Here is a 21223-nt window from a genome sequence, read left to right as displayed (position 1 = left end):
TGCAAAATGGCGGAAGCAAAGTTGTAGACCTAATAGTAAAGGACTCCGTCTTCGGGCCACGAGTGGCCTACCGGGACTATCCGACCGCCGTGTCATACGCAGTGGAGTATGCGGATAGGAGGGGCGTGGGGTCAGCATAAGGCTCTTCCGGTCGTTATGATGGTATTCTTGACCGAAGCCGCTAATATTCGTCGAGTAACTCCTCAATTGGCATCACGAGGCTGAGTGCTCCCCGAAAAATGGCAACAGCTCATGGCGGCCTGGATGGTCACCCATCCAAGTGTCGACCACGCCCGACAGCGCTTAACTTCGGTGATCTCACGGGAGCCAGTGGAGCCACTGCGGCAAGGCCGTTGCCAGACCTAACAGTAGTAGTAATAATAATTGTGCCACTTCAAGCGTTGGCCCCTAACTACGCGTATCCCAATAGTTCTATATCATCCAAGAGAGGAGGAAGGGAAAGGGCGTAAAGGGTGTCAAATGGGTGTAACAGACAAGATTTTTTTTTCCGTTGAGTGAAGTCCGTGAATCCCCTCGTAGGCGTGGAGAAATCCATGCACGGCTTCTCGCAGTAAGGAATATTAGCGCTGGGTATCATAGTTCCAAAAATCCGAAAATAGTCCATGCCATCTGATCAACTTCTCATTGCAGGGACAGTCCACATACGTGGAGAGTCGTAGAAAGCACTCCAAAGGAAGGCGGAAAATTATTACCTGCGTTTTGGAATACAGACAATGGTGCGATGTCTTTCAAATGGCTCTGAGCACTATGGGACTTAACATCTGAGGTGATAAGTTCCCTAGAACTTAGAACTACTTAAACCTAACTAACCTAAGGACATCACACACATCCATGCCAGAGGCAGGATTCGAACCTGCGACCGTAGCGGTCGCGCGGGTCCAGACTGAAGCACCTAGAACTGCTCGGCCACTCCGGCCGGCCGATGTCTTTCGTTCGTGTAAGTCTTATCTGGGCGGATCTTCACTAACACACACAGTGATGCACCAGTTTCCTGTACAGCAGTATATCTGTGTCTGCGGGAACGGAGAACATGTACTCTCTCCTGTCCAGAGTGCAATGATCTTAGCGTGGGACGACATGCATAACTTACTTGCTGAAGTCCCTACATAAGTAACGGTGCTCAAGCATAATTGCTGCAGAAATACGAGAGGCATTCAATAAGTAATGCAACACATTTTTGACTGAAAAACAAGTTGGTTTTATTCAGGATTCCAATATATTACACTCCTGGAAATGGAAAAAAGAACACATTGACACCGGTGTGTCAGACCCACCATACTTGCTCCGGACACTGCGAGAGGGCTGTACAAGCAATGATCACACGCACGGCACAGCGGACACACCAGGAACCGCGGTGTTGGCCGTCGAGTGGCGCTAGCTGGGCAGCATTTGTGCACCGCCGCCGTCAGTGTCAGCCAGTTTGCCGTGGCATACGGAGCTCCATCGCAGTCTTTAACACTGGTAGCATGCCGCGACAGCGTGGACGTGAACCGTATGTGCAGTTGACGGACTTTGAGCGAGGGCGTATAGTGGGCATGCGGGAGGCCGGGTGGACGTACCGCCGAATTGCTCAACACGTGGGGCGTGAGGTCTCCACAGTACATCGATGTTATCGCCAGTGGTCGGCGGAAGGTGCACGTGCCCGTCGACCTGGGACCGGACCGCAGCGACGCACGGATGCACACCAAGATCGTAGGATCCTACGCAGTGCCGTAGGGGACCGCACCGCCACTTCCCAGCAAATTAGGGACACTGTTGCTCCTGGGGTATCGGTGAGGACCATTCGCAACCGTCTCCATGAAGCTGGGCTACGGTCCCGCACACCGTTAGGCCGTCTTCCGCTCACGCCCCAACATCGTGCAGCCCGCCTCCAGTGGTGTCGCGACAGCCGTGAATGGAGGGACGAATGGAGACGTGTCGCCTTCAGCGATGAGAGTCGCTTCTGCCTTGGTGCCAATGATGGTCGTATGCGTGTTTGGCGCCGTGCAGGTGAGCGCCACAATCAGGACTGCATACGACCGAGGCACACAGGGCCAACACCCGGCATCATGGTGTGGGGAGCGATCTCCTACACTGGCCGTACACCACTGGTGATCGTCGAGGGGACACTGAATAGTGCACGGTACATCCAAACCGTCATCGAACCCATCGTTCTACCATTCCTAGACCGGCAGGGGAACTTGCTGTTCCAACAGGTCAATGCACGTCCGCATGTATCCCGTGCCACCCAACGTGCTCTAGAAGGTGTAAGTCAAGTACCCTGGCCAGCAAGATCTCCGGATCTGTCCCCCATTGAGCATGTTTGGGACTGGATGAAGCGTCGTCTCACGCGGTCTGCACGTCCAGCACGAACGCTGGTCCAACTGAGGCGCCAGCTGGAAATGGCATGGCAAGCCGTTCCACAGGACTACATCCAGCATCTCTACGATCGTCTCCATGGGAGAATAGCAGCCTGCATTGCTGCGAAAGGTGGATATACACTGTACTAGTGCCGACATTGTGCATGCTCTGTTGCCTGTGTCTATGTGCCTGTGGTTCTGTCAGTGTGATCATGTGATGTATCTGACCCCAGGAATGTGTCAATAAAGTTTCCCCTTCCTGGGACAATGAATTCACGGTGTTCTTATTTCAATTTCCAGGAGTGTATATTACTCCCCACTGTTTTGGCTACAAAGCCCTATTTTTCTACATAATCTCCGTTCAATGTGGCGGCCTTACCCCACCTTATTGGGAGGGCATGTGAGCCCGAGTGGTACCACTCTACGCGTCGACGTCGGAGCCAGCGTCTTGCTGCAACCATAACCTCCCCGTCATCCACGTACTGCTTGCCGCGGGGTCCATCATGGTCTTGCGTTCGGCGGCGAGGATCCCAGCAGGTACAGGCTTTTGAGTACCCCTACTGATGGCCGAGAGTATCAGCACTACCTATAAAGTCGTCCAGTTGTGCAGCGAGGTGTTTGAGAGTGTCGGCGGGTTCCTTTTTACACAGCGTCACCGGTTCAGAGCCGGTCCAACTGTCTCTGTGGAGAAGTGAGAGGAGACTCAAAGCAACGGCGGAATAACAGCCGATCATAGCACGTTGAAGGTGTGGCGGTGGAACTTCCAAGTTCCGTGCCACCCTCCGACGCTGGAAGTACAGAGAAGGGGTGCAGTAATGCGCCAACTCTGTGATCAAAAAAGAAAAAAGTGGCAGGACGGGAACAGACCACTGCTAGTTACTGTACGAAAACGGACGGAAAAACTTGGTCGTATTGGGCTATCGTCAGTCGTAGGCTGAATCCGAGTCCTCCAGGATGGTGAGCGGAACGGGGTGTCGGTGCCAGCACCGTGGAACTGTGGTGCCGATGGTTTGCAACCCTGCGTCCCTGTCACGGAGGGCGTCTACTTTACAGTATAGTTGGTGAGTCTTACGGCGAATGGTCGTCTTGAGAATGGCCGTATTTGTCTCCTCATGCAGAGTGACAATCCTGGTGATTGGAGGGTCGTGAAGACTCCACCTGAGAACTTTATTCTGTAAGGGCTGGAGCGTCAGCATCCGGTATTTAATAATTGTCGCCCACGCAGAGGAACCATATATCAGTGAGGGTAGGACAACGGAGTGATATAGCCGGAGTTTAGGATCTAAATTCACCTCTCGGCTGGAGAAGAGCGGGTACAAGGCCTTTGTCAACTTTAACCCTTTATGGGTGATGTATTGTGCGTGGCGGTGGAAGAAAAGTTTCTTATCCAACCAGACCCCGAGATACTTGGTGGCTTGAGCCCACGGGACTCGGACGCCCCCGACTGAGATGATGTGGTGGAGTATAGGCCGCTGTTTTGTGAAATACAGTGCCGTAGTTTTGGCGGCATTAAGGGCCATCATACTAGAGCGACATCAGGTGACTGTTGCGTCCACTTGCCTTTGGAGGCGAGCAATGAGTTGATCAGGATTGCGGCCGGTCGTATGAAGCGCCGTGTCATCGGCGTATTGCGCCAAATGGCAGTGACGGATGACGGGCATATCACTGACATAGACATTAAAAAGAAGAGGGGTCAGCACAGAGCCCTGAGGGATACCCATCGACATGTGGCGTACAATGGAGCGCTTTCCCGCTGAGCAACGAGGAAGGTCCTTTGGTGAAGGAAATCATCCACAATCTTAACGTAGATGTCAGAGATGGGCGTTTGCGCCAGCGTCTTGGCAGGTTCCAACACTGCAGGAGTTAAAGCTGTCTGAGGCCGGCCGGCAGACGTGAGATCCGGCAAATCTGTGCGACCCTGCTACGATTACGACAGGTGCCTCGTCCAACGACTCACAGTGCTTTTGTTCAATGCGAGATCTCCGCATTTTTTTTCAACCGAAACTGCCTAAGGGAAAAAAAATGTTTTGCATTGCTTATTGAACGCCCCTCATACTTGGCCGATATGCATTTACAAAATAGTGTTTTGGTGTCTCAGAGAATGCAATGAGTTGTAAACTATATGTAGATGAAAGATACATATACATATTCACTGAAAATAGCCACAAGGTATATGAACTTTGCAAACTTTGAAGTTTACTCATAACTGCTGGCACAGGAGCCACCAGTCCACTAATTTGGTTGACCGCGTGATCAAATACCATCGTTGGTTGTCTGGGCAACAAACAAAATAAACGACTGAATATTACGACAGCTTCTGGCAGTGACTGTAGAACATAATTTAGTTTTCTTTCCGTATTCTTCCTCAAATCTAGCGAACCTGCGAATATTCACGTCGTTAGCGATCAATGGTCCTTACGTAGATAAGGCGCCTCATTCTTAATTCCTGCAGAAATATTTTGTGTGCTGACCCATTGTATGCGGGTATTGTCGTGAGTCAGAATAACACCTTCAATCACCGCTGCGTTGTGTGTAGTCAAATCATTACCGGGGCCCTATCGCGTTGGCTGTAGAGCGAAAGTAATCAATGAATGCACTAGGTTGTCTTTCCTGTTGAGCGTCTGCTTGTGCATTTATGTCGATGGATGTGGGTTCCTGTACCCTGTCCGGCGTTGTGCGTGAGTTATGGAGGCTGTCGACAGAGCGCGTCCCGACACGTAACAAGGTGGTCGGCTGGATGGCTGTGGGAGGCCGCTGGCGTGACGTCACCGCGGGGTGTGCGCCGCTGCAGCCGCCCTGGGGACACATTAGGGCCGCGGCGCTCTGCCACCCTCATTAACGCCCCCTCCCCAGCCATTCCCCACCCCCCTTTCCGTTCTGATTGGCCGGCGCGCCTAAGTGCGCGATCACATCTAGCGGCCACCACGGCTGGCGCCCGTATTTCGATTTGTTGCTTCATTACCTTGCGGACGGGGGGGATTGGCCCCCCAAACCTTCTGCAGCTCGTTTGCTTGAAGCTAAATGGACGAGACAGCTGGTTTCGCTTCGAAAACTACCATTTCAGAACGCTAACTCGGAGTGTGTAAATTGCCGTGAAGAAATCTGTCACCGTAATTTGTTGTACATAGTGCGGTATGCGGTAACAGACAATGCTCGTCAATTTGCTACCCATAAGATGTATATCGGTGTGTATAGTACAGTATAACAAAAGCATAACTTCAAAACTTTCTTAGTTCCCTTTGAAAGCTCAAGGCAACGTTCTTTCCACATCTACAATATGTTCTCGCTTCGTTTCTGCTTTCTGGCCGCTGTTATTCCCATTGAACATATAGTTGTGTGAAGTTGTAGGTCATATTTGTAATAATGTAGCCAAGACACAATTTTTTGTCGGCACACCATTACATTGATTATACAATACGGGACAGCACACAATATGGGACAGTACATGGGGTTTGCGTGCATTCGCTACGACTGCCACCACAAGAAGAAAATGCTAAGATACACGTTTACTCATGTACGCCCAAACTAAAAGATAATAAGTAAAACGGTATAGCACAACAACAAAATAAATAAAATGTGTTATGGTGCAGCAAAGGGATGTGTGAGATGTTATAACGGCTCACATATTCGCGTCCAAAGCTCTGTTACTGTTATTAAGAAAATGGCGGTGTCGTATCATGAGATAGTGTTCTGTATGATGGGCTTTGCGCGAATAGAGACTGTTATAACGGTGTAGGGATATTCTCAATTGACCTGCGCCGTCATCAAAATGGGAAATGGGGTAGCAGCATCACAGACTTCTCCCCCCCCCCCTCTGCACTCCCCCCCCCCCCCCCCCCCCCTATTTTAGTGTAGTCCTTCAAGCAAACATTTTTTGTCGTGCGAGTCCACATGAGACTGTTGAAAGATACATTTTGATTCCGAGTCTGTCGATGCAGTCTCTGCTTCACCGAACCACTGAACAACTTAGAGTAACAAACAGTGGAAGCAAAACCGGCCCAACGGGGTACAATCTCGATTTATCTAAAGTTAATACACTGTTTTTTGTGGCTGTAAAGGGGAAGCTGAAATACTCGTTTCGTTTTAGGCGAATTCCGACACCAGAATGCCTGTAAAAAGAATTATGAATATCTGCTCCACCAGATTTGCTGCCACCTCCTGAGCTCTTCATAGGGCAGCTAATGATTTAGTGTGTCACGAGATATTTCTCGTAATCAAGTTAACACGAAATTTCGATTTTACAATTATCTGTTTGTTGCCTCGACTAGCAAAGGTTTCAGGCACAAAAACTGTTATAAAACTGGCTGCCTCATGGCTGACGTGTCACTGCTTGTATATCGTTTCAGTACTTACAGGTGGCGTCATCCATTATTACAGGCAGAAAATTTGAGGACTACAAACAGAATCATCTCGGCATTCTCAAACTGATATCAAAATAGCAAGCACCAATTCGCTCCCACCACGCTGCAACAATACACTTACGTGACAAAAGCCATAGGATACCTCCTAATATCTAGTCGGACCTCCCTTTGCCCAGCATAGTGTAGCAACTTGTTGTGGCATAGACTCAACAAGTCGTTGGAAGTCTCCTGCAGATATATTGAGCCATGCTGCCTCTACAGCCGTTCATAATTGCGAAAGTGTTGCCGGTGCAGGATTTCGTGCACGAACTGATCTCTCGATTAGGTACTATGAATGTTTGATTGGATTCATGTCGGGCGATCTGGGTCACCAAATAATTCGCTCGAATTATCAAGAATGTTCTTCAAAGCAACTGCGGACAACTGTGACAGGATGACATAGTGCATCGTCATCCAAAAAATTTCATCATTGTTTGGCAACATAGTGTTCATGAACAGCGGCAAATGGTCTCCAAGTACCTAAACACAATCATTTCCAGTCAATGATCGGTTCAGTTGGACCAGAGGACCCAGTCCATTCCACGTAAACACAGCCCACACCATTATGGAGCCACCACCAGCTTGGACAGTGCCTTGTTGACAACTTGGGTCCATGGTTTCGTGGGGTCTGTACCGCACTCGAACCCTAGCATCAGCTCTTACCAACTGAAATCGGACCTCATCTGACCAGGCCACGGTTTTCCAGTCGTCTAGGGTCCAACCGATATGGTCACGAGCCCAGGAGAGGCACAGCAGGCGATGTCGTCCTGTTAGCAAAGGCACTCACGCCGGTCGTGTGCTGCCATAACCCGTTAACGCCACATTTCACCGTTTTGTTCGAAAGGATACGTCCGTCGTACAATCCACGTTAATTTCTGCAGTTATTTCACGCAGTTCTGATTGTCTGTTAGCACTGGCAACTTTATGCAAACGCCACTGCTCTCCGTCGTTAAGTGACGGCCATTGGCCACCGCGTTCTCCGTGGTGAGAGGTATCTCGCACGGTATTGACACTGTGGATCTCGAAATATTGAATTCCCTATCGACTTCCGAAATGGAATGTCCCGTGCGTTTAGTTCAGTTACCATTCCGCGTTCAAAGTCTGTTAGTTCCCGTCGTGGGGCCATATTCACGTCGAAAACCATTTCATATAAATCACCAGAGTACAAATGACACCTCCGCCAGTACATTGCCCTTTTATACCTTGTGTACGCGACATTATCACCATCTGTATATGTGCATATCGCTATCCCGTTACTTTTGTCACCACAGTGTAATTTTGGTTGGTTTTTCGTTTCTTAGTACCGAAACTTACAAAATGGGTTCGTGAAGAATGCGTTTTACAAAATCACTTACATCATGAAAATTGTTGGTTGGAAAACTTTCCTAACATGTAGGTAAGTTCTTTACAAATACAAATGAAAAGCTAGTTTCATTTCTTCTGAAAAGTATTCTACAATTACAAAATGAAAATTGTTTAACATTTTTGTTTAAGTATCGACTAGTAGCAGTCGAGCGAGAGCAGAGATGTTTTTGTATACGATAAAACTGAAGTGAAATAAATGACGAAATATTAAGCAGTATAACAGAGTTTTAAAATGCCCAGATAAACGAAAAAAGAACGTTCAAAACCAATAAAAGCTGTAAATGTGGCAGCCTGCCACCTGAGGTTTACATTTCATGTCATACTTATACTAACGATCATATATTTGTACGTTTCACATTCGTTTCATTCATGAATTGACTGGAAATTTCAATAGCTGCCGAGCCCACTATTCCCCCACTTGTTCCTTCATAGTTGTTGACATAGATATGTTCTCCTTGGTCTTCTGATTTATGTTTTGTTAGAGACTGGAAGTCAATTACTTTTCCAGTACCAACACTGGTTACCATAGCAGCAGACTTCTTTGAACTTCTACATACTTCATGGGTTTATGTTATGAAATGCTACGTTATTGTTCTCGACAGTGGTACCAACAGGAACAACGTAATTTTGCCTTTGAGATACCGTATTCCACAGCCTTCTCTACATCGACTTTATTTGATTCTGAAGTATAGCATGTAAAATTTTCAACACTGTAAACAGACGCAGACGATATTAAAAAAAAGAAAAACAAATAAAATGTTTTGCGTGTGAGTTTATAAGTGATTTATATATCATTTATTAAGGAAATTACAAGTTTTACAATCAGATAAAAACCTAAAATGTGAAAAAGATTAGACATTGATGAGCCAAACTATTATGACCAATACGCACTGCGAGACTGAATGACTCCTGGTGGCGTCGTAGTCACGTGACACTGGGACGAAAGCATATAAGCGGAACAGAGACTGATGGGGAAATGTTGATACGTGCTGCATATGGGGAAATCCACTGATGTAAGCGACTTTCTCGAAGAGCAGATTGTTATGGCTCGGCGTCTGGGAATGAGCATCGTGGAAAACGCTGTTCTTATGTACTGTTGTGAGCATATGTAGACATTGGTTAAAGGAAAGTGAAACCACTAATAGGCGACAAGGTATTGGATCTCACGGCTGATTACAGAACGTGGAGGTCGGAAGCTTGTTCGCCCTGTAAAGTAGAATGTGTAGCACTTTTGACAATAGCGTTGTGCACACACAAGACTTTTGAATCACACCCTTCAGCGCACATTGTTGAACATTGGGCTCTGCACAGACGACCTGTAACAAATTCCACGTTGTTCCAAAGGGTCGGTGTTACGGTTGCAGTGTACCGTGGATCAACAGAAACGTGTCGCTCGGTCGGACAGATCACATTTCCTGTTATACCAGGTCGACAGTTGGGTCCCGATATGCCGTCGTTCAGGCAAACGACTGATCGAAACATGCACAGCGCTATGGATGCCGACCATCGAGTGCAGTCTTATGCTACAGGAACCATTCACCTGATCCATAGGAGTTATAGCAGTAACTCGAAGGCAACATGACAGCTGTGGACAGCGTGAATAGTACTGCTGACTACCTGCATCCCTTCGTGGTTGATGTTTACCCTATGGCGATATCTTCCACTACGATAACGCAAGCGGTATCATAAGGCCTGCATCGTGGTACAGTGTTTTGAGGACTATGTTAGTGAACTCACACCGATGTCTTGACCACGAAATTTTTCATATCTAAACCCTATGAAACACATCTATGACACGATCGGGCGCCGCATACGTGTCCAGAAACCACCAGTCCATAATTTACGGGAACTGCATAACCTGTGCTAAGACATCTGTTGCAATATTCCGATAACCTACACTACTGGTCATTAAAATTGCTACACCACGAAGATGAAGTGCTACAGACGCGAAATTTAACCGACAGGAAGAAGATGCTGTGATATGGAAATGTTTAGCTTTTCAGAGCATTCACACAAGCTTTTCAGAGCATTCACCGGTGGCGACACCTACAACCTGCTGACATGAGGGGAGTTTCCAACCGATTTCTCATACACAAACAGCAGTTGACAGGCGTTGCCTGGTGAAGCGTTGTTGTGACGCCTCGTGTAAGGAGGAGATATGCGTACCATCACGTATCCGATTTTGATAAAGGTCGGATTGTAGCCTATCGCGATTGCGGTTTATCGTATCGCGACATTGCTGATCGCGTTGATCGAGAGCCAATGACTGTTAGCAGAATATGGAATCGGTGGGTTCAGGAGGGTAATACGGAACGCCGTACTGGATCCCAACGGCTTCGTATCACTAGCATTCGAAATGACAGGCATCTTATCCGCATGGCTGTAGCGGATCGTGCAGCCACGTCTCTATCCCTGAGTCAACAGATAGGGACGTTTGCAAGACAACAACCATACAACCATCTACACGAACAGTTCGACGACGTTTGCAGCAGCATGGACTATCAGCTCGGAGACCATGGCTGCGGTTACCCTTGACGCTGCATCACAGACAGGAGCGCCTGCGATGGTGTATTCAACGACGAACCTGGGTGCACGAATGGCAAAACGTCATTTTTTCGAATGAATCCAGGTTCTGTTTACAGCATCACGATGGTCGCATCCGTGTTTGGCGACATCACGGTGAACGGACATTGGAAGCGTGTATTCGTCATCGCCATACTGGCATATCAACCAGCGTGATTGTATGGGCCGCCATTGGTTACACGTCTCGGGCACCTCTTGTTCGCATTGACGCCACTTTGAACACTGGACGTTACATTTCAGATGCGTTACGACCCGTCGCTCTACCCTTCATTCGACCCCTGCAAAACCCTACATTTCAGCAGGATAATGCACGACCGCATGTTGCAGGTCCTGTACGGGCTTTCTGGATAGAGAAAATGTTCGACTGCTGCCTTGGCCAGCACATTCTCCAGATTTCTCACCAACTGAAAATGTCTGGTGAATGGTGGCCGAGCAACTGGCTCGTCACAATACGCCAGTCACTACTCTTGATGAACTGTGGTATCGTGTGGAAGCTGCATGGGCAGCTGTACCTGTACACCCTATCCAAGCTCTGTTTGACTCAATGCGCAGGCGTATCAAGGCCGTTATTACGGCCAGAGGTGGTTGTTCTGGGTACTGATTTCTCAGGATCTATGCACCCAAATTGCGTGAAAGTGTAATCACATGTCAGTTCTAGTATAATATATTTGTCCAATGAATACGCGTTTATCATCTGCATTTCTTCTTGGTGTAGCAATTTTAATGGCCAGTAGTGTACTAGCGAAGTCATGCCAACCAGAATCGGCGCCGGATTGCGTTCCAAAGGGGACAGAGCTGCTGGTCATAACCTTTCGCTCTTAGTGTAGCTATTCTCGTGGCATTACATTTTTTGCCTTTGGCGTCTCACACTCTCAGCTTCCAATCTAGGCTAGACCTCGGGTTTGGCTATGGGTCTGTCACCATAATATATATTAAATATAAGATGTAGAGTGAAATAAATATAGTCAGTATTCTATTCTACACTGTCCAGTCACTTTAATGTGACCATCTGTCACATGCCTGAATAGCCTTATTTGCAGCGCGAGTCAATAAGGTTTTGGAAGGCACCGGCAGGGATGTGGAGCCATGCCGAGTCCAGTACCGTGACCAACTGCGTTAGGTTTCTCGGTTGAGGGCCCATGAGGCGGACAGTACGAACGAACCACGCACGTCCACTGTGAGCTGTGTGACATGTTGCGTTGTCTTACTTGGTAGATACCATCGCGCGGAGGAAAAACGAATTACATGTGGTGGAGGATACGGTTCCCAAGCCTAGATGCGTACTTACGTTGATCCATTATGCCTTCTAGAATGAGGGATCACCCAGGGAATGCCGAGAAAACATTCCCCAGACGATGAAAATCCCTCCTGGTTACGGTGCGTTTGCTTTCAGTCATTTCACGCCGTACATGCCAGCGGCCATCTATCCGACGGAGCATAAAACGTGACTCATCTGCAAAGGCCACCTGTTTCCATTCTGTGGACGTGCAGCTGCTGTACTGGCGTGCAAATTCCAGCCTTCATCGGCGTTGAACAGCAGTCAGCGTGGTTGCATGAATAAGGCACCTGCTGCAGAGGCCAATACGCAGCATTGTTTACTGGACTGTGCTTGAGGCGACACTGTTGTTAACCCACTGATCCATCCAGGGTGTCAGTTGATAAACAGCTGCACGTCTGCTTGTACATTCACATCTCCGCAGCCGTCGTTCATCCCTGTCATTTACGACCTGTTTGGCGCCAGTTTTGTATAGCGCCATGTTGCTATGCACGGCGTATTTCAAGCACGGCAGCAGATGAATATAAAAGTAGCCATTTCTGAAATGATCCCATCCTTAACCCGAAAGTCAATGACCTTGACCTTCACGACGTCAGATCAATAGCTCCGTTTCTCCGCAGCTGTCGTTCACCCCTGTCATTTACGACCTGTGGCGTCAGTTTTTGGGTAGCGCCATTTTGCCATGCACAGTATACTTTAAGCGCGGCAGACCATGAATAGTTTATGAAAATAGCCATTTCTGAAATAGTCCCACCCTTAACCCGAAACAAAAGCTCGTGCCCTTTATGACATCCAGCTGCTGTACTGGAGTGCAAATTCCAGCCTTCATCGGCTGTTTCCGTATTACGAAAATTAATGCACTATTTCCCGACCCCCTCCCCACCCAGCCCGCGATAGCCGTTACATACGCTCCAATGACACCTGTCTGTGAGTAATTATTGAACGTTGACTTCGAAAGTCAATTATGTAACTGGATCGTGTTTCTCTGTTTACGCAAGGCTGACGTTATATGTCACAACATCATTACGTCACGAGTCAAAGCCGATATAGATACGTCCATCCCATCTACGCTGGGAAGGTGAGTTGTTTGCCAATCAAGTGTGCTACAATACAGTGCTACAATTATGAGATGTTCTATGAAGCGTTGCTCTGTAATGCTTCCAAACTGTAGCTCACTGAGAATTTAAGCAGCCAAAATATCCACAGTCCATTTTTTGAGACTGCAGCCATTATGAGTCAAAATAGAAAGACATGAAAGGCATTAGCTGGCAGTGGCCACTGGTTCATAACAGTGAGGCAAGTTGAATATTTGTGCTGGACCAGGATTCGAAACTGGGTCTACTGCTTCCGAGGCAGATGCGCAGACCACTTTTTTTATCTCACTTTGTTCGTTATTATTCATTGCATTTGTTCGCGGCGGATGTCCCATAACACTCGCTGAAGATCATCGTTGATCTATTCACTCAATTTTTATTATTATTATTATTATTATTACGGAGAGGAGATAACCTTCTGACCGAACAGGTTGAGCTAACGTGCCGCCATTAGACCATCCGGACATAGTGGCCATCACAACTGCACGGACTGGCGTAGCATGCCTCCCATCAGAGCGAAATTCTCAAGTTATACCACCCACACTACGAGCTGATTTGGTTGCTTCGAAGTAAATGACGGCTAATACGTAAAAGTCTTTTACACTGTACAATCACTTTAATGTGACCACCTGTCAAAAGCCTGAATAACCACCTTTTGCTGCACGGACCGCTGCGAGACGTGCTGAGTGAGCCAATGGGTTTCGGAGAGTCCAATAGGGATGTGGAGCCATGCCGACTGCAGTGCCGTCGCCAACTGCCATAGGTTTCTCGGTGGAGGACCCATGGCGAGAGCATCCCGATTGGTGTGCTCCCACAGATTCTCGATTGAATTTAAATTCGGGAAGTTTGGTGATCAGAGGAGTGCGGTAAACTCATCCTGGTGATCTTCGAACCAGGCACGTACACTGCCAGCTGTGTGACACCTTGAGTTGTAATGCTAGATGACGACATCGTGAAGAGGAAAAACAAACTATATGTAAGGGTAGACATGGTCCCCAAGGACAGCTGGATCCATTTTGATCCATTTTGGCTTCTAGAACGAGATATCGCTCAGAGAATGCCATGTAGACAATCCCCAGACCGTAACGTTTCTTCCCCCGGCCTGCGTGTTTACCTTCAGACATATCGCACAGTACACGCCAACGGACATCTATCCCATGGAACATAAAACGTGATTCATCTGAAGATGCCACCTGTCGCTATTCCTGGACGTCCAGATGCGGTATTGGCATGCAAATTACAGCCTTCGTTCCCAGCGAACTGCAGTCACGATGGAAGCATGGGCCAGGCGCCAGCTGTGGAGGATCATACGCAGCAGTGTTCGCAAAATGGTAGTTGAGGAGAGGTTATTGGTAGCTCCTTGGTTCATCTGGACGGTCAGTTTCTCAACAGTTCCTCGTCTATTCAGTTGCCTCGGCACCGCTTTAAAATGCCGAAATTTTTCCACGTGAACAGTTTACAGACTTGGACGTTTTAGAAATGCTTCCATCCTCGGTCCGAAAGTCAATGATAATGCCCTTTTAGATGATAGATAAATGTCTCCGTTTTCTCATTTAGGCAACGAGTGCACCGTTTTCCGAGTCCCCCGACAAACTTTATATACCATTCACTGCTAATGCTGCCACCTGCCGTCTGTGAGTCGTCGTTGCACATTGACGTCGAACATACACACTGGTCACGTTAATGTGACTTTACCGTGTGTTTGATTGCAAAGATGTATCTCATTTACATGGAAAGGTACGGAGAACACATCCATTCACTAGGAACGGCTCTGAGACTGTGTTTATGATACTACTGATGAGCCACAAAACGTGCTACTCTTGTTGTTGATAGATGCTTTATAGTAGCGCCTTACAGATCTTCTTCAGATTTCTTTTGTAGCCTTAAACTTTGTAGTCAGTCTATTAGCCAAAATAGAAGCCTCTGTTTATCAAATCAGTTTATTTCCTTATTCCTAATCTTTTTTGTGTCATTGTTTTGCTTTCACCACGATATTTTCACCTTCTTGATGTTCAAATACAGGCTAACATTTTTACTAGCGTTCTTTGGCTTTCATGAAAAACTACCCCTTTTCATCTCTGTTGTTACTAATTAGGTAGTTTGATTCTGTTCCTGTCTACAGTTTTCACGTCAGTTTGAGAGACACGCAAACCAACTGTCTTACGAGAACATTTGTGTTCTTGACGAGAAGAAACAGCTGCAGAACACAGTTTGGTGGAGTAATTAGTTTGACATTGTCTCAGTCTGTTTCTTTTAACGGTCCAGTCATTTACTCCTAGATATAGATACAATAGCTGACTAGCGTAATAAACTGTTTCAGAATGTGACGTGGCATGTCTTGCTGACCAAATCAAAAACTTTCGTCTAATCAATAAAGCATACGTAGAGAATTTCCCTAATGTTTAGGTGCAATTATGAATATCTCCCTTCCAAAGTACATGGCCGTAGCTTTTTTCACACTTGTAATTTCCGCGCGAGGCTCCTGTATCCTCGGTGTAACTCTCCTATGTACTGTGGTGCAAAATATTCATATTACCCTCACAAGACAGGTGTTAGATCACCGTAACTGTAAGAAGTAAAACTGAGAAAAATAGCGTAGGTCCATATCGACTGAATATCTGTGTTATTATTGCATTAACAGAACGCAATCCGAAAACTTTTCGGTGGTGCATTGTATTACTATCTTCAAAAACATCCAACACGCAAATTTATTTTCCCTCAAAGATGGACAAAGACCTGCAGTACCCTCCTTTAAGTAAAACGTCTTCGGGTTTTGTCCCAGTTTAATCAGTCAGAAAGTAATAAGACGTCCCAGCCACTGCCTTGAGGCCACCCCGCTTATGGGAGACACAGAGAGCTTGTTAAGGGAAGCGGTAGATAAACCCCCGGTCTTTTGTGTGAGGGCTGCCATTATTATCTGTCTGTTACGGCGGCGATCCTTTCCGAGCACTTTCTTTGATTCGTTGCGCTTCCCCAAAGTCGTTCGGTTACCAGAGCACTGCTCCGAGCCATTCCATTTGAGTCTGCTTCGGCGGCTTTAATGATTGTCCCCTTTGTCTCCGAATTACGTCGACGAGTCTCCTGACTTTCGGCGCGATAACAAATAACTCTTGGAAATCCAGATCTTTGTAATGGCAGCAAGCAGTCGATCTACAGCCGACGAGAGGTCGTAGGAGCAGCTCACGGATTTCAGTACTCGTGAGTGAACCCAGTCTGTTTCTTAGCATAGCTTTTGCGAGCAAGACGTTTTCAAGTAGTTGAACTATCTTGTGTGCTGTGCTCCATGACCTGTTCGGATATTAGTGTCACAAACTTCAAGGGCTTCGATTTCCAGGAATCATAGATTGTGAAGGATGAGAAACGAAATGTAAATAATAAAGCAGTAGGTTACTTAGGTTTCCAGGAACTAGTGCAAACAACAGTCTTTTGTTTTATTCCTTAATTTTTATTTTGCAGTACCGATTTCAAATCGTCTATCGATTCATCATCAGAAAGTACAACTTTATTGCGTCTTTTCAGCATTGTGGGGTCTGTGCACCTGTGGCAAGATGTAAAAACGAAAAGTGTAACCTGAAAGTGGCGTGAATCGTTAACATTATTAGATCAATTGAGATGTACTATATTAACAGAATCTTCCGTCGGTTCTTGGTAGAACAACATTGTAATAAATGAAAAGCACCAATAGAACAAAAGCAAACTGGTGGTTTTCATTTATCAGGTGTACTACTTACATTTATTAGTATCTCTTGGTCTGTCCTTGGGGCATTAATTAGCCTAGAAAGCATAACTAATGTTTTCCAGCAACGTTAATTTTACAGCATTTCGCAGACTCCGCCATAGGTAACAATTTCCACATACCTTACAAAACGTTAATAAACCAGAGCTTCACTAAAGTTGTGTTTAGAGAGTTTGAACTGGGGCAGAGAGTTTCTTTGTTCAGCACTCGCATTACACATTGGCGACATTAATTGTATATCTGTTTATGCTATATTCATAATTGCTAAAATAACGTGTATTTCCATTACAAATGTGACATGTGCTATTTACAAAATCTATCAAACAATGATCATATTTCATCTACAATTTTAATACTGAAGTCGCGTTTGACATTCACATTTCGCTTAATAAACATTGATCAGTACTTATTAAATAAACATTAGAGCTCCACACAACATTTTTAATTAAATGTTAAGTTATCTGAGCTTTTCAGAGGGTAGTATATAGTGGGTGGCGGATTTTGTGTGTTCGTAAGTGTGTGTGTGTGTGTGTGTGTCTGTGTGTGTGTGTGTGTGTGTGTGTGTGTGTGTGTGCACGCGCGCGTGTGTCTGAGCTTACTGACCTGGGTTGTTTAATTTTCCGTGTTTAAAGAGCCTTTCAAATTTTGAAACAGTGGGTTATTTGCTAAGTCAATTTGTTTTTTTTTTTTTTTAAGATAGTGTGGGTTGATTTATTGTTATGGGTGAAAATCCCTAATTGTTTCAAGAGATTCATCTTTATTCCTTTGTCTACAATATGGAGATTTGTTTTGATGCCTGTAGACCTATTGTTGAATGATTATTTTGTGCTATTTTTGGCTGCAAAACCTAATTTATTTAAATTTTGTAAATAGATTACGTCTCTACTCAAAAGTTTCTTCTTGCTCGCCTTGTGTAGTTGCAGGAGCAGATATAACATGTTAATTTGTTATTCTGGAATAGGCAGTATTAGTGACAGAGGGTGCCGGATTCCTTCCTGTCGCCACCCATTCAACCCTGGCACAGGATCTGTGTTCCCCATTTGTTTGCATCCAGCGTCATCCTACGTGAAAGTGGGTGAATGTTTTCTAAATGTTTGTGAATAGTGCAACAGAGGTGGGACATGGGTACCAGCCCAGTATTCACCTAGTCGAATATAGGAAAACGCCTAAAAACCACATCCAGACTAGCCAGTATGCCAGCTTTCGTCAGAAATTCGCTGAGTGGACTCGACCGAGGGCGCCAAGCCTTACCCACTCTCGGAATCAGCGTGTTAATGCGTGCAGCTATCTGGGCTGGTCGATGTAGCAAATAGGATGATGCCTAACTAGCGTTAAGTTCTAAATAATATGTTGTAATTCCTGCCATGTGCTGACTTTCACGCACTGAAGATCTATCGCATGTACTAGACCGAAGATCGAAAAACTTATGGAGATCAGAACAACAAACATATTTCCAAATTTATAGAGAACCTACTACTCAAATCAACACCTATTACATTTTTTTTAGATCAGCATTCATCCATGCAAACAAAATTCATGCCGAACCTGCTGTAGAAACCAAAGAATTAAACATTTTAAAAACAGTGCCCCACAACAATGCTCATGTCTCAACCATAGTTGACAAATTAGATGAAAAGATAAAAACCAACCAAACAGCATCAATATAAATTAACCTGCAACAGCTGCCCTGCTGCTACCTAGGGCAAACAGTAAGGAACTTTGAAATTCGATACAAAGAGAGTACAGACGCACAAACATCAAAACACGCCTCCTTAAGCTACACATTGCAGATAAAGGAATAGAAACGGACCTCATGGAACAATTAGAGATTTTCGCCTATAGCAATTAATCACTTCACGCCAACTTAAATAAACAAACGGACTTATCAAATAACCCAGTTTTCCAAAATTTCAAAGATAATTGCACTTGAAAACCACCCCTCTCCCTTTCTCTCTCTCTGTTTCTCCCTCTTCCACACTGGTACACCTATTCAACACTCTCCCTCTTTCTTCTTCTAGTGCGCGCGCGCGCACACACACACACGCAATCTCCTCCACCCTGCTTAACATTTCTCCTCCTCCCACATACCGCCCTGCTTAACATTTCATTACCAAAAATATCAAAAATTAAAAATAATGCTGTGATGTATATTGTTTATTTCGTAAGTGTTGGTCAACGTTAGTTAAACAAAAAGTAAATGAAATGTCAAACGAAATTGTTTATGTAATATCTTCCAAACTCATTGTTTAATAGATTTTGTGGACATCGCATGTCAATTTTGCCATAAAACTACAGGTTATTTTTGTAATACAGAAACAGATACATACTTACTGTCGCCAGTGTATATTAAATGAGGCGAACAAAGAGATTCTCTGCCCTAACACAAGCTTTTTGACATGTCTTCAGCTATACTCATGGAATGTGTTACCTTTGGCTAAATATGTGAAGTGCAGTAAAATTGACGACATTGGAAAACATTCATTACGTGCACCAAATGGCTCTGAGCACTATGGGACTTAACTGCTGTAGTCATCAGTCCCCTAGAACTTAGAACTACTTAAACCTAACTAACCTAAGGACATCACACACATCCATACCCGAGGGAGGATTCGAACCTGAGACCGTAGCGGTCGCGCAGTTCCAGACTGTAGCGCCTAGAACCGCTCGGCCACACCGGCCGGCCATTACGTGCACCAACAACCAACCAACGGATACTAATAACTGTAAGTAACGGAACAAAATAGATCTCATAATGTGAATAATACCTGCCACGTTCGGTGCTTACATGTTTCTTTTACACATCTTGCCACAGCTAAGGGAGTCCCACACTGCTCCAGACAATCAATAAACATGTATCATCCGATGCTGAATCACTAGGAGTTTCGAAACTGGTAATGTAACAGTAAAAATTAAAGAACAAAACAAAAGGTGACTGGTTACAGTAATTTCAAGAAATCTTCATTCATCATAGTCGTAGTGATCCTCATCCATAATGGATAAAAGTTTTAAATTTTCGATTGTCACTTCATATCCAGTATATTCCTACCTGTGCGTATAACTCAGTTTTGCGTTCTTTGTATCGACTTACCTCTTCACATGTAAATTATAATGTTAGGTGCTGTACCAATTCTATCTCATAAATGAGAATCGGTCTGTTGTCACACATCGGCTCGCAATAAGCTTATTAAACAGATGTCTGGCAGTGCATGTGTACTTGCCTTCATCTAACGTCGCTAATCTTAACAGACAAAACTAATGGCACTAACTCTTAAGCACAAACGTATCATTTACGTAGTGCTTCCTTCGCCAATAACACTCAGAAACTTAAACTACATTGCGGAAAGACTCCGCCTGTCTGTGAACGAAACTGTCGTTATTTCATACATTTGGTGGGATCTGCCATCTGGTGGCACTGTCACGTTTGTTGCTATACAAGTGATTACTCTGTAACAGACAGCTTACTCATCCACACAAAAATAAATGCAATTGTACTGTATTGTCAGCATAATTGCACGAAACAGTAGACTTGCCTGCAAAGAATGCAGTATTATTTGATACAACGTCCAATACTTAGGTGGTGCATGACTGAATTTATCTTCTAGAACATGCTCTTCGACACTATGATAGCACTCCACTGAAGTTACCTTTTACAGCTCTTAGCATTTCATTACCACATACATGTGTAACAACTCCGTTTGTACAAATGCCAACAAGGAAAATAAAGATGGTAATATTCATACCTGTGATGACTTAATACTACAGACATGTTCAGACTATTGACAAGCAGTTCCTATAACTAAAATCACTTTGTACTAATGTCATAGACGTAATGGCTATCTGTGCTCTTGCACTGTCCTGTATAAAATAACCGTAGGTCTGTTGTTTACAGTTACTTTTCTGGAAACAAGCTCACAGTATATTGTTCACTTACAAATTGTGGTTTGGTCGAGAAACAAACAATCCAATAATTCGTGTTACACTTACATCACCACTTCACTTAACCACACTCCAGTTTTCTCATCACTCAGAGGCGGCTCTTTATGTAAACATTTCCAAACCGTTTAGTGTGAAGGGGCAGTCCTATTTTGAGAGGTATATGGAAAGCTCATTGAACCCTCTGCTAGGTACTTTATTGTGAGTAGCAGAGTGATCACGTAGATGTAGATAGTCTGACCTCAAACTGTTAGACTTTTTTTTTTCTTTTGGCCATGTAAAGTACGCAGTTTACAAGCAGCTTCTAATACGTGTGGAGGACAGGAGGAAACGAATTTCTTCTGTGTGTAAAGCGATTACTTTAGATGTGTTGGCAACAGAGAATTGATCATTGATGCAGTTCCCTGCCAACCTATGGAATATCCACCATCATAAAATGGACATATCTTTATTACTCCGTACATCTGTCAATCAAC

This window comes from Schistocerca americana, chromosome 3 (genome assembly GCF_021461395.2).
Source record: "Schistocerca americana isolate TAMUIC-IGC-003095 chromosome 3, iqSchAmer2.1, whole genome shotgun sequence".
Classification (NCBI taxonomy): domain Eukaryota; kingdom Metazoa; phylum Arthropoda; class Insecta; order Orthoptera; family Acrididae; genus Schistocerca; species Schistocerca americana.
Note: the sequence above shows the minus strand (reverse complement) of the source record.